Source organism: Dama dama, chromosome X, assembly GCF_033118175.1.
Source record: "Dama dama isolate Ldn47 chromosome X, ASM3311817v1, whole genome shotgun sequence".
In the NCBI taxonomy this organism is placed as follows: domain Eukaryota; kingdom Metazoa; phylum Chordata; class Mammalia; order Artiodactyla; family Cervidae; genus Dama; species Dama dama.
The window spans coordinates 99961148-99974195 of NC_083714.1; the positions used below are offsets into that span (position 1 = coordinate 99961148).

The 13048-nt window shown below is 44.1% G+C and overlaps 2 long non-coding RNA genes across 3 annotated transcripts; both read right to left on the reverse strand.

The window, feature by feature from the left end:
* Positions 1–2564: 2564 nt before the first annotated feature.
* LOC133052548 (uncharacterized) lies at positions 2565–4370 on the reverse strand. The gene is made up of 2 exons (XR_009692069.1): positions 4300–4370; positions 2565–2768 (listed from the first exon to the last, which is right to left on the reverse strand). It is a non-coding gene; the product is annotated as an uncharacterized LOC133052548 (long non-coding RNA).
* A 210-nt stretch (positions 4371–4580) lies between these two features.
* Positions 4581–8624, reverse strand: LOC133052550 (uncharacterized). 2 transcript variants are annotated; one of them, XR_009692072.1, is made up of 2 exons: positions 8552–8624; positions 4581–7046 (listed from the first exon to the last, which is right to left on the reverse strand). It is a non-coding gene; the product is annotated as an uncharacterized LOC133052550 (long non-coding RNA). The 2 variants fall into 2 exon arrangements; XR_009692071.1 differs by lacking the exon at positions 8552–8624 and adding an exon at positions 7181–7436.
* Between the last annotated feature and the right edge of the window lie 4424 nt (positions 8625–13048).

The window sequence follows — 13048 nt, forward strand, 5'->3', positions numbered from 1 at the left end:
TGACTGGGACGCTCTTTTCTTTGGCTTGTCTTTCATTTGACCCAAGACTTCCCATACACTATCCAGGACAAAGGGGGCATAGTGTAGAATGTGTACCTTGTCGAGTACATCTAGGAGACGCTGTTGTCACATAAGCCCCACACCCCTGGAATATAAAAAAAACAGAGGGCTAAAGAACACAAGGGTCAAACATGCCTAAGGTGCCTGAGATGTTGGCTAAGATGGGCACTGAAGAGTGTCTGCGGGATCAGGACGAATGGATATTAATGATGGCCATGACGAGACCACTTACAGTGGAGTGACTGGGACAAAAAGCTCCATGGAAGGGGGCTGAGGAGAGACTATCTCAGCAGAATTTGAAGCAGTTTTGCTTTGAAGGGCAACCAGTAATGTGCCAGTAGCTGCAGAATAGGGTGGTGGAAGACGGTGGGTTTCCCCCTTTGCTGTGGAACGCTCCGATGTAGAGGGAGCAGGTGCTGGTTCAGGAGAGAGGAATGATAACTGCAGGTGCAAAGTCCCTGAGAAGGTGCAAGGCATGGGATCCCAGGCAGAGGTGAGGGGTGGGTGCAGTCAGGAGCAGGCGTGGAGAGGGGCAGCAGAGTGCCAGGGCAGAAACATGCAGACTGGGACTGGGAAACTTGAGAAATCCCACGGGGGGGTCATTAGCTTGGAGGAAGGTTACCAGTGTGTAGTGTAGGAGTGTAGCTAGGTGACCGTGAAACTGAACAGCGGTCTACTCCGGCCACGGATTTAAGATAAAACACTTCTGTAAAGTTGTAAAGTTTTCTCCTCGATGCTCAGGTGCTCAGACACAGGCAGGGAGTGGGTAGGCAGGAGGGTGCAAGGAGCACAAGAGGTGTGTTTGTGGGGGAGAGGTGTGTTTGCGGGGGACAGCTTCCAGCCCTGGCTCAGCCGACCGAGGAGGGGCCTGGCGCATGTCGGTGAGCTGGAGGTCTCCAGGCGGTTGTGGTGTCTGTGCACTGGCACTAGTGCGAAGGAGCTGCAGGACAGGACGTCATGTTGAGGGTGATGACAGGGAGGAATGCTAGAAGCAGGACACCACGAGGGGCGCGGTCTTTCCTGATGCCCAGGGCGGGACCGTGGGCAGAGGGATGCTCGGGTGGGGAGGAAGGGAGCATCGCTAAGGACGGAGCGTCTCCGGGGTGACCGGGTGAGCCTCGTGGGCACTGAGGACGGATCAGAAGAGTGAGGGCTGAGAGAACAGTCAGTGTACCACGGGAGGAACGCGTTCACAGGCCGGGGGTGGGAGGGGGGAGAATGGACAGGGGACTTGCAACGTTCCCGCACGTGGGGGGCTTCGGCAGTGGGCGACAGGACCCGGACGTCACCGGTCAGGTTCTTCAGTGGAGACTTCCAAACAGGGGCCCGGAGAAAACTCCCGGCCGACCAGGGCCGGGAGACTGGCACGGGCCTCACTGGGTTGCTGCGCGCAGGCCCAGAGCCAGCCAATCGGAGCGCAGCCCCGCCCGCCAAGCTCCGGATCTTCCCGGACACCCTGACTTCCTGCCCCTGTTGCTACGGTTCCGCGGACGGCTCGCAGTCCAGGGGTGGTTTGGCCGGACCCCTTCGAGAGATTCCCTTCCTTTCTCCGGTCCTTACGGGCATCTCCCTTAACTTTCGCATCCGCGCCGTCTAGGCCTCCGCGCGAAAACCCAGCAGGAACGATGAATTTTCTTCCGGGCTTGCGGCGTTTTGGTTTCTGTGGCCTGCAGGTGGCAGTGTTGCTCCACAGTGTCGCCGGGCCGGTTTTTCCTCAGCCCTTCGCGCTTTCATAAAGTGACAGGAAGCCTTTTGCCATAAGAAGCGGCTGGTATTTGTTGTTGTTTTTCCTCCGCTGGTGCCGGTTGGCTGATTCAAACTGCATCTGAGCCCTTCAGAGAGCCCGTTGTGAGAACTTTCACCGGACACATTGACACGTAAAATTACAATAAAAGAATATAAGCTGATACATTGAATAATAGAGGACGGAGTGGTCACTCTTCTCTTGCTTCCGATCGTTGAGGAATTCCTGTGTGTTTAAAGAGAACTTTATTATGACAGTGAGTTTTGACTTGAAAATCATTCCGTAAAGTGGAAGTGAAAGTGGCTCAGACATGTCTGATTCTTTTCCCTTGGACTGTAGCCTTCCAGGCTCCTCTGCCCATGGGATTCTCCAGGCAAGAATAATGGAGTGGGTTGCCATTTCCTTCTGCAGAGGATCTTCCCAACCCAGCGACTGAACCTGGCTATCCTGCACTGCAGGCTGACTCCTTACCATCTGAGCTACCTACAGTAATAACATGACAGGGACAAGTGGCAAGCTAAGATCCTGCTGGGTAATTGATGCTGGACACCACCCAAGAAGCAGATGCCATTACTGCCCTCATTGTATGCCTCTCTGACCTGTGGCACACAGAGGGAGAGTCAGCTCTCCAGGTTCTTAGGGTTCCTCAGAGAGTGTCCCTATATTCAGGTCTCAAGTCTGTCAGACTGTAGTTTGCACACTGGCTTGCAGGATACATTCCCCTCCCCAGTGGAAGAGCGAAATAAAATGCTCACTGGGATTGAGGGTAAAACAGCCTGCAATGCTGCGAAAGATTGACGGCAGGAGGAGAAGGGGATGACAGAGGACAAGATGGTTGGATGGCATCACTGACTCAATGGACATGAGTTTGAGCAAGCTCCGGCAGATGGTGAAGGACAGGGAAGCCTCCTGACGTGCTGCATGCAGTCCATGGGGTCACAAAGAGTCGGGCACGACCGACGGCCTGAAAAACAACAATAACATATTTATTACAATGAGATACTAAATGAAAGGGGGTGGGAAGGGAAACTACATAGAAAACGACTCATCCACTCTATCACGATTATGACATGATAACACATTTAGAATGCAAAGCACCTGGAAATAATCAGCTGTTACATAGTACAAGTTCCTCAGCTCACTGCAAGGAAGGTGAGCCAGGAAGGGACTTCAATCCAGAGTCGACTGACAGAGAAGAGGGCAGGGTAGTGACTCAAAATAATCATCTTGTTGGGGCCAGGTTGGACAGGACCCGGACATCACGGATCAGGTCCCTCAGTGGAGAGTTCCAAACGGTTTCGGGGAGAACTCTCCCAGCGGACGCAGGCTGGGAGACGGGCACTGACATCACTGCTCCCCGGGGCAGGCCCAGAACCAGCCCTCAGCAACTCCAGAGCTTCCTGGACGCCCTGACTTCTCGCCCGCCTCGCTGTGGTTCTGTGGGCGGGTCGAGCGGAACTCGCGCGGTCCAGGGGTGGTTCGCCCGGGCCCCTTCGAGAGGTTCCCTTTCTTTCTCTGGTCCTCAGGGGCATCCCCCATAAGTTTCCCATCTTTGTTGTCCAGTCCTCTGCCCGCAAACAGAGCAGGAAGATCGAGTTTCTTCCCGGCTTGCTGGCATTTTGGTTTCTGTGGTCTGCAGGGGGCAGTGTAGCTCCGCGGAGCCGCTTGCCCGTTCCTCCCCCGCCCGTCGGGGTTGAAAAAATGCTTTAAAGCCTTTTGTGGTAATAAGGGAGGAGTTTTTCCTGCGCTTGCGCCGGTTGGCTGCTTTGATGTGCTGGGGAAAATGCTGAGATACATATTAAGCAAACTGAAAAGTTAACAACAAAGAGAAAATATTAAGCAGGTCAAGGGAAAAGTAGCAAATAACATAAGAAGGCATCCCCATAAGAGTATCAGCTGATTTCTCAGCAGAGACTCTGCAGGCCAGAAGGGAGTGGCATGATATATTTAAAGTGGAGAAAGGGAAAAGCCTACCGCCAAAAATACTCTACCAAGCAAGGCTCTGCTTTCAGATTCAACCTAGGAATCAAAAGACAAGCAAAAGCTCAGAGAATGCAACAGGACCACACCAGCTTTACAACAAAGACTAACAGCTCTAGGCAGAAACAGAAAGAAAAACCAATGGAACACAATAGGAAGCCCAGAGGTAGACCCATGCACCTATGGGGCACCTCATCTATACCCAAGGAGGTAAGAATATACAATGCAGAAAAGACAGCATCTTCAATAAGTGGTGCTGTGAAAATTAGACAGTAACATGTAAAAGAATGAAATTAGAACACTTACTATCACCACGGGGGGGGGGGGAGGGGGGAAGGGGGGAGGGTGGGAGGGTGGGACTCAAAATGAATTAACGACCAAATGTAAGGCCAGATACTATAAAACTCTTAGAGGAAAACATCAACAGAACACTCTAAAAAAATTTTTAGCAATATCCTCTTTCCATTAATGGAAGTTAAATAAAAAATAAAGAAATGGGACCTCATTATACTTACAGTATTTCACACAGCAAGTTTAGTTCAGTTCAGCTGCTTAGTGGAGTCTGACTTTTACACAGCAAAGGAAACTATAAACAAGGTGAAAAGACAACCCTCAGAATGGCAGAAAACAATTGCAAATGACGCAACTGAAAAAGAATTAATCTCAAAAATATACAAGCATTTCATGCAGCTCAATATCAGAAATATAAAGAACCCAATCAAGAAATGGGCAGAAGACCTAAAACAGACATTTTTCCAAAGAAGACATACAGATGGCCAACAAATACAAGAAAAGATGTGAAACATTGCTCTTTATTATTGAAATGCAATTCAAAAGTACAACGAGTACAGTCTTGTCAGAATGGCCACCATCAACAAATCTACAAAACGTAAATCCAAAGAGGATGTGGAGAAAAGGGAATCCTCTTGCACTATTGGTGGGAATGTAAATTGGGACATACACTATGGAACATATTGTTTATCCTCCCCGTGTTTGTATTTTTTTTTTTTTGCAGTTTTTTCTTATAGTTTATTTCTAATCCCACAGCATTGTGATCAGAAAAGACTATTGATATGATTTCAATTTTCTTAAATTTATGTGGCTTGATTTGTGACTCAAGATATGATCTATAAAGAATGTTCTATGTGCACACGAGAAGAAAGTGTATTCTGCTGTTTTTGGATGGAATGACCTAGAAATAAAAATTAAGTACATCTGGTGTAATGTGTCATTTAGGGGCTGTGCTTCCTTCTTGATTTTCTGTCTGGATGAGCTCTTCGTGGATGAAAGTGGAGTGCTAAAGTCCCCCACTATTATTGTGTTGTTGATGTTTTCTCCTTTTATGGCGGTTTGTATATTGAGGTGCTCCTATGTTGGGTGCATATTTATTTACAATTGTTGTGTCTTCTTCTTGGAATAATCCATTGATCATGATGTGGTGTCCTTGAATCTTGCAACAGTCTTTAAAGTCTATTTTGTCTGATGTGAGTATGGCTACTCCAGGTTTCTTTAGATTTCCATTTGCATTGAATATCTTCTCCCATCCCTTCACTTTCAGTCTGTATGTGTACCTAGATTTGAAAATGGGTCTCTTGTAGAGAGTATTATGTGTGCTGGGCTGTGCTTTGTCACTCAGTCGTGTCTGCCTCTTTGCGACCCCATTGACTGCACCCCACCAGGCTCCTCTGTCTATGGGGATTCTCCAGGTAAGAATACTGAAGTGGCTTGCCATGCCCTCTTCCAGGTGACCTTCCCAACCCAGGGATCGAATCCAGGTCTCCTGCATTGCAGGCAGATTCTTCACAGACTGAGCCACCAGGGAAGCCCAAGAATACTGTAATGGGTAGCCTATCCCTTCTCCAGGGGATGTTCCCAGTGCAGAAATGAAACAGGGGTCTCCTGCATTATAGGCAGATCCTTTACGAGCTGAGCTACCAGGGAAGCCCAGACAGTATTATACATGGGTTTTCCTTTTTTTTTTTTTAATCGTTATCTCCTTTTTTTTAGGATGCAGCATTTCATCCACTTACATTTAAGTTAATTACTGACATGTGTGTCCTTATTGCCATTTTAAAAATTGTTTTGGGTTTGTTTTAAAGGTGTTTGTTCTAAACTTCCTTTTGTGACTTGATGACTATCTTTAGTGTTGTGTTTGGATCCCTTTTTTGTGTGTCTATATCTATTGTAGATGTTTGGTTATCATGAGTTTTTTTTGTTCTAGCTGTCTATACACACACAACATACACACGTATAAAGATATATATGTGTGTCTCCAAGGTGATTCAGTGCTAAAGAATCCCCATGCCAATGCAGGAGATGCAGAAGATTTTGGTTTGATTCCTGGGTTGGGAAGATCCCTTGGAGGAAGAAATGGAAACCACTCCAGTATCATTGTTTGGAAAAATTCCATGGACAGAGGAGCCCGGAGAGCTATAGTCCATGGAGTTGCAGAGTCAGACATGCCTGAGTAAAAGAGTATATATATACATGTATATATACTTGTTTAACTTTACTAGTCTCTGAATTTCAAATGCATTTTCAATATCCTGCATTTGTACTCCCATCCTCTCATAACTGCTGGTTTTGATATCATATTTGTGTGTGGATGAGTTCCCATATTTACTGTGCCTTTGTCTTTACTGGTGAGCTTTCCCATTCATAATTTTCTTGAATGTAGTCATGGCCTTTTTGTTTCTGCCTAGAGCTGTTACATTAGTCGTTGTTGTAAAGCTGGTGTGGTCCTGTTGAATTCTCTGAGCCTTTGCTTGTCTTTTGATTCCATGTTGAATCCGAAAGAAGAGCCTTGCTTGGTAGAGTATTTTTGCTGTAGGTAATTGATGCTGGACACCACCCAAGAAGCATATGCCATTACTGCCCTCATTTCATGCTTCTCTGACCTGTGGCACACAGAGGGAGAGTTAGCTCCACAGGTTCTCAGGGTTCCTCAGAGAGTGTCCCTATGTTCAGGTCTCAAATCTGTCAGACTGTAGTTTGCACACTGGCTTGCAGGATACATTCCCCTCCCCAGTGGAAGAGTGAAATAAAATGCTCACTGGGATTGAGGGTAAAACAGCCTGCAATGCTGCGAAAGATTGACGGCAGGAGGAGAAGGGGATGACAGAGGACAAGATGGTTGGATGGCATCACTGACTCAATGGACATGAGTTTGAGCAAGCTCCGGCAGATGGTGAAGGACAGGGAAGCCTCCTGACGTGCTGCATGCAGTCCATGGGGTCACAAAGAGTCGGGCACGACCGACGGCCTGAAAAACAACAATAACATATTTATTACAATGAGATACTAAATGAAAGGGGGTGGGAAGGGAAACTACATAGAAAACGACTCATCCACTCTATCACGATTATGACATGATAACACATTTAGAATGCAAAGCACCTGGAAATAATCAGCTGTTACATAGTACAAGTTCCTCAGCTCACTGCAAGGAAGGTGAGTCAGGAAGGGACTTCAATCCAGAGTCGACTGACAGAGAAGAGGGCAGGGTAGTGACTCAAAATAACCATCTTGTTGGGGCCAGGTTGGACAGGACCCGGACATCACGGATCAGGTCCCTCAGTGGAGAGTTCCAAACGGTTTCGGGGAGAACTCTCCCAGCGGACGCAGGCTGGGAGACTGGCACTGACATCTCTGCTCCCCGGGGCAGGCCCAGAACCAGCCCTCAGCAACTCCAGAGCTTCCTGGACGCCCTGACTTCTCGCCCGCCTCGCTGTGGTTCTGTGGGCGGGTCGAGCGGAACTCGCGCGGTCCAGGGGTGGTTTGCCCGGACCCCTTCGAGAGGTTCCCTTTCTTTCTCTGGTCCTCAGGGGCATCCCCCATAAGTTTCCCATCTTTGTTGTCCAGTCCTCTGCCCGCAAACCGAGAAGGAAGGATCGATTTTCTTCCCGGCTTGCTGGTATTTTGGTTTCTGTGGTCTGCAGGGGGCAGTGTAGCTCCGCGGAGCCGCTTGCCCGTTCCTCCCCCGCCCGTCGGGGTTGAAAAAACGCTTTAAAGCCTTTTGCGGTAATAAGCGACGGGTTTTTTTCCTGCGCTTGCGCCGGTTGGCCGCTTTGACATGCTGGGGAAAATGCTGAGATACATATTAAGAAAACTGAAAACTTAACAACAAAGAGAAAATATTAAGCAGGTCAAGGGAAAAGTAGCACATAACATAAGAGGGCATCCCCAGGAGATTATCAGCTGATTTCTCAGCAGAGACTCTGCAGGCCAGAAGGGAGTGGCATGATATATTTAAAGTGGAGAAAGGGAAAAGCCTACCGCCAAAAATACTCTACCAAGCAAGGCTCTTCTTTCAGATTCAACCGAGGAATCAAAAGACAAGCAAAGGCTCAGAGAATGCAACAGGAGCACACCAGCTTTACAACAAAGACTAATGTAACAGCTCTAGGCAGAAAGAAAAAGAAAGATCAATGGAACACAATAGGAAGCCCAGAGGTAAACCCATGCACCTATGTGGCACCTCATCTATTCCCAAGGAGGTAAGAATATACAATGCAGAAAAGACAGCATCTTCAATAAGTGGTGCTGTGAAAATTAGACAGTAACATGTAAAAGAATGAAATTAGAACACTATCACCACGGGGCGGGGGGGAACTCAAAATGAATTAAAGACCAAATGTAAGGCCAGATACTATAAAACTCTTAGAGGAAAACATCAACAGAACACTCTAAAAAAATTTTTAGCAACATCCTCTTTCCATTAATGGAAGTTAAATAAAAAATAAAGAAATGGGACCTCATTATACTTACAGTATTTCACACAGCAAGTTCAGTTCAGTTTAGCTGCTTAGTGGAGTCTGACTTTTACACAGCAAAGGAAACTATAAACAAGGTGAAAAGACAACCCTCAGAATGGCAGAAAACAATTGCAAATGACGCAACTGAAAAAGAATTAATCTCAAAAATATACAAGCATTTCATGCAGCTCAATATCAGAAATATAAAGAACCCAATCAAGAAATGGGCAGAAGACCTAAAACAGACATTTTTCCAAAGAAGACATACAGATGGCCAACAAATACATGAAAAGATGTGCAACATTGCTCTTTATTAGTGAAATGCAATTCAAAAATACAACGAGGTATCATTTGTCAGAATGGCCACCATCAACAAATCTGCAAAACATAAATGCAAAGAGGATGTGGAGAAAAGGGAATCCTCTTGCACTATTGGTGGGAATGTAAATTGGGACATACACTATGGAGAATGGTATGGAGATTCCTAAAGAAACTAGGAGTAAAACTACCACATGAAACAGCAATCCCTTGACTGAGCTTATACTCTAATAAAATCTCAATTCAAAAAGATACATGTATCTTTGTACCGTTCATTGCAGCACCATTTATAATACCTAAGGCAAGGAAGGAACCTAGATGTCCACCCACAGATGAATGGATGAAGAAGCTTGGTACATATGTGCAACGGAATACTACTCAGCCAAAGAAAGGAAAACTTTTGAGTCAGATCTAATGAGGTGGATGTACCCAGAGCCTATTATACAGAGTGAAGTAAGTAAGAAAGAGAATAACAAATATTGTATATTAATGCATATATATGGGATCTAAAACAACCATATTGGTAAACCTGTTTGCAAGGCAACAATAGAGACAAAGACTTAAAGAACAGACCTGGGGACTCAGTGGAGGAAGAAGTGGGTGCAGGAAGAACTAACATAAAACTGTAAAGCAACTATCCTAAAACTTTATGTCAGATTTGCATCTTTTTTTCCCATTGGGATTCCTTTTATATCTATTTCTTCCCTCTTCAATGGCTAGGACTTTCAAAATTACATTTAATAAAAGTGGCAAATGTGGTTACGTTGTCTTGTTCCTCTTTTTAGAGGAAGTGCCTTCATTTTTTCACCATTGAGAATGTTTGCTGTGAACTTGCCATATATGTCCATTAGTAGGTTGAGGTATGTTCCCTCCATGCCCACTTTCTGGACAGTTTTAATCATAAATGGGTGTTGAGTTTTGTCAAAATCTTTTTCTGCCTCTATTGAGATGATTATATGGTTTTTATTCTTCAATGTCTTAATGTAGTGTGCCCATTGATTGATTTGTGTATATTAAAGAGCCCTCGCTTTCCTGGGATAAATCTGTTTATCAGGGTGTATGATCCTATCAATATATCACAGTATTTGTTTAGCTAGTATTTTATTGAAATTTTTTTAGCTCCACGTTCATCAGTGAAATTAGCCTGTAGTTTGTTTTTGTCGTTTTTGTTGTATTTTTGTCCTGTTTATGTATCAGGGTGATGGTGGCTTCATAAAAGGAGTGTGGGACTGTTTTTTCCTTCTGCAGTTTTTTTGGAATAATTTCAGAAGTAAAAGTGATCTCTAAACAATAGAATTCTCCTGTGATGGTACCTATTCATGGACTTTTGTTTGTGGGAGTTTTTTTTTTCTTCACAAATAAATAACACATATTTATTAGAGAATTATCTAGTTTACTTTCAATATACTAACATTAAAAGAAAAGAGAAATAGAAAGAGTAGACCCACCAAATTGGGTTTTGACCAATATCCAGATTTAAAGTCATGTGTCACAGCACATCTGGGGAACCAATTTGGAAAGTGTCCCAGGCAGCATTTCCTCTCCATGGGTGAGACTTCGAAGATTGCAGTTCTGGGATCCCACTTACAATCCCAGGAAGAGTGCAAACTGATACCTTCATCAATCTGTGATCAAATTGCAAGACTGGTTTTATGTTAATCTTGTTTGTTTTGCCTTGTAAAAAACTCAGAATGTTGCTAAGCCTGGGACTTGGTTGGCCAGACCCCCTCCAGGGTCTCAACAATATCAAGATTTCTCTGTTGGGAGACTTTATTTTTTTTGTTGTTGTTGTTGGGAGACTTTAAATCACAGTTTTAATCTCAGTACTTGTGATTAGTCTGTTCTTTTTTTACTTATTTACTCCTAATTCAATCTCAGGAGATTGTAGCTCTCTATGAATGTGTCCATTTCTTCCAGGTTGTCCATTTTATTAGCATATAGTTCCTTGTAGTAGTCTTTTATAATCCTTTGTATTTCTATGGTGTCCATTGTAGCTTCTTTTTCATTTCTGATTTTATTGATTTGAGTCCTCTGCTTTTGTCTCTTGATGACTCTAGCTAATGTTTTATCAATTTTGTTTATCTTTACAAAGAACCAGCTTTTAGTTTCACTGATATTTTTCCTATCTTTTTTTGTCTCTATTTTATTTCTGCTCTGAGTTTTACGATCTCTTTTCTTCAAGTAAACAGGGGTGTTGTTTGTTCTTCTTCCTCTAGCTACTTTAGGTGTAAGGTTGTTTATTTGAGATTTTCTTGTTTCCTGAGGTAAGATTTTATTTCTATAATCTTCCCTCTTAGAACTGCTTTTGCTGCATCCCATAAGTTTTGGATTGTCATGTTTTCATTTTCATTTGTTTCTAGGTATTTTTTCATTTCCCCTTTGACTTCTTCAATGATCCATTGGTTGCTTAGTAGCATATTGTTTATCCTCCTCATATTTGTAATTTTTTTTGCAGTTTTTTCTTATAGCTTACTTCTAAGCCCACAGCATTGTGATCAGAAAAGACTATTGATATGATTTCAATTTTCTTAAATTTATGTGGCTTGATTTGTGACTCAAGATATGATCTATAAAGAATGTTCTATGTGCACACGAGAAGAAAGTGTATTCTGCTACTTTTGGATGGAATGGCCTAGAAATAGCAATTGAGTACATCTGGTGTAATGTGTCATTTAGGGGCTGTGCTTCCTTCTTGATTTTCTGTCTGGATGAGCTCTTCGTGGATGAAAGTGGAGTGCTAAAGTCCCCCACTATTATTGTGTTGTTGATGTTTTCTCCTTTTATGGCGGTTTGTATATTGAGGTGCTCCTATGTTGGGTGCATATTTATTTACAATTGTTGTGTCTTCTTCTTGGAATAATCCATTGATCATGATGTGGTGTCCTTGAATCTTGCAACAGCCTTTAAAGTCTATTTTGTCTGATGTGAGTATGGCTACTCCAGGTTTCTTTAGATTTCCATTTGCATTGAATATCTTCTCCCATCCCTTCACTTTCAGTCTGTATGTGTACCTAGATTTGAAAATGGGTCTCTTGTAGAGAGTATTATGTGTGCTGGGCTGTGCTTTGTCACTCAGTCGTGTCTGCCTCTTTGCGACCCCATTGACTGCACCCCACCAGGCTCCTCTGTCTATGGGGATTCTCCAGGTAAGAACACTGAAGTGGCTTGCCATGCCCTCTTCCAGGTCATCTTCCCAACCCAGGGATCGAATCCAGGTCTCCTGCATTGCAGGCAGATTCTTCACAGACTGAGCCACCAGGGAAGCCCAAGAATACTGTAGTGGGTAGCCTATCCCTGCTCCAGGGGATGTTCCCAGTGCAGAAATGAAACAGGGGTCTCATGCATTATAGGCAGATCCTTTACGAGCTGAGCTACCAGGGAAGCCCAGACAGTATTATACATGGGTCTTCATTTTTTAAAAATCTGTTATCTTTTTCTTTTCTTTTCTTATTTTTAAGGATGCAGCATTTCATCCATTTACATTTAAGTTAATTACTGACAGGGATGTTCTTATTGCCATTTTAAAAATTGTTTTGGCTTTGTTTTAAAGGTATATTTTCTAAACTTCCTTTTGTGACTTGATGACTATCTTTAGTGTTGTGTTTGGATCCCGTCTTGTGTCTATATCTATTGTAGAAGTTTGGTTATCATGAGTTGTTTGGTTCTGTCTATACACAAACCACATACACAGGTATACACACACACACACACACACACACACACACACACACATATGTATGTCTCCAACGTGGTAGAGTGCTAAAGAATGCCTCTGCCAACGCAGGAGATGCAGAACATTTTGGTTGGACTCCTGGGTTGGGAAGATCCCCTGGAGGAGGAAATGGAAACCACTCCAGTATTATATTTGGAAAAATTCCATGGACAGAGGAGCCCGGAGAGTTATAGTCCATGGAGTTGCAAAGAGTCAGACATGCCTGAGTATAAGAGTACATATATACATGTATATATACTTGTTTAACTTTACTGGTCTCTGAATTTCAGATGCATTTTCAATATCCTGCATTTGTACACCCATCCTCTCATAACTGCTGGTTTTGATATCATGTTTGTGTGTGGATGAGTTCCCATGTTTACTGTGCCTTTGTCTTTCCTGCTGAGCTTTCACATTCATAATTTTCTTGAATGTAGTCATGGCCTTTTTGTTTCTGCCTAGAGCTGTTACATTAGTCGT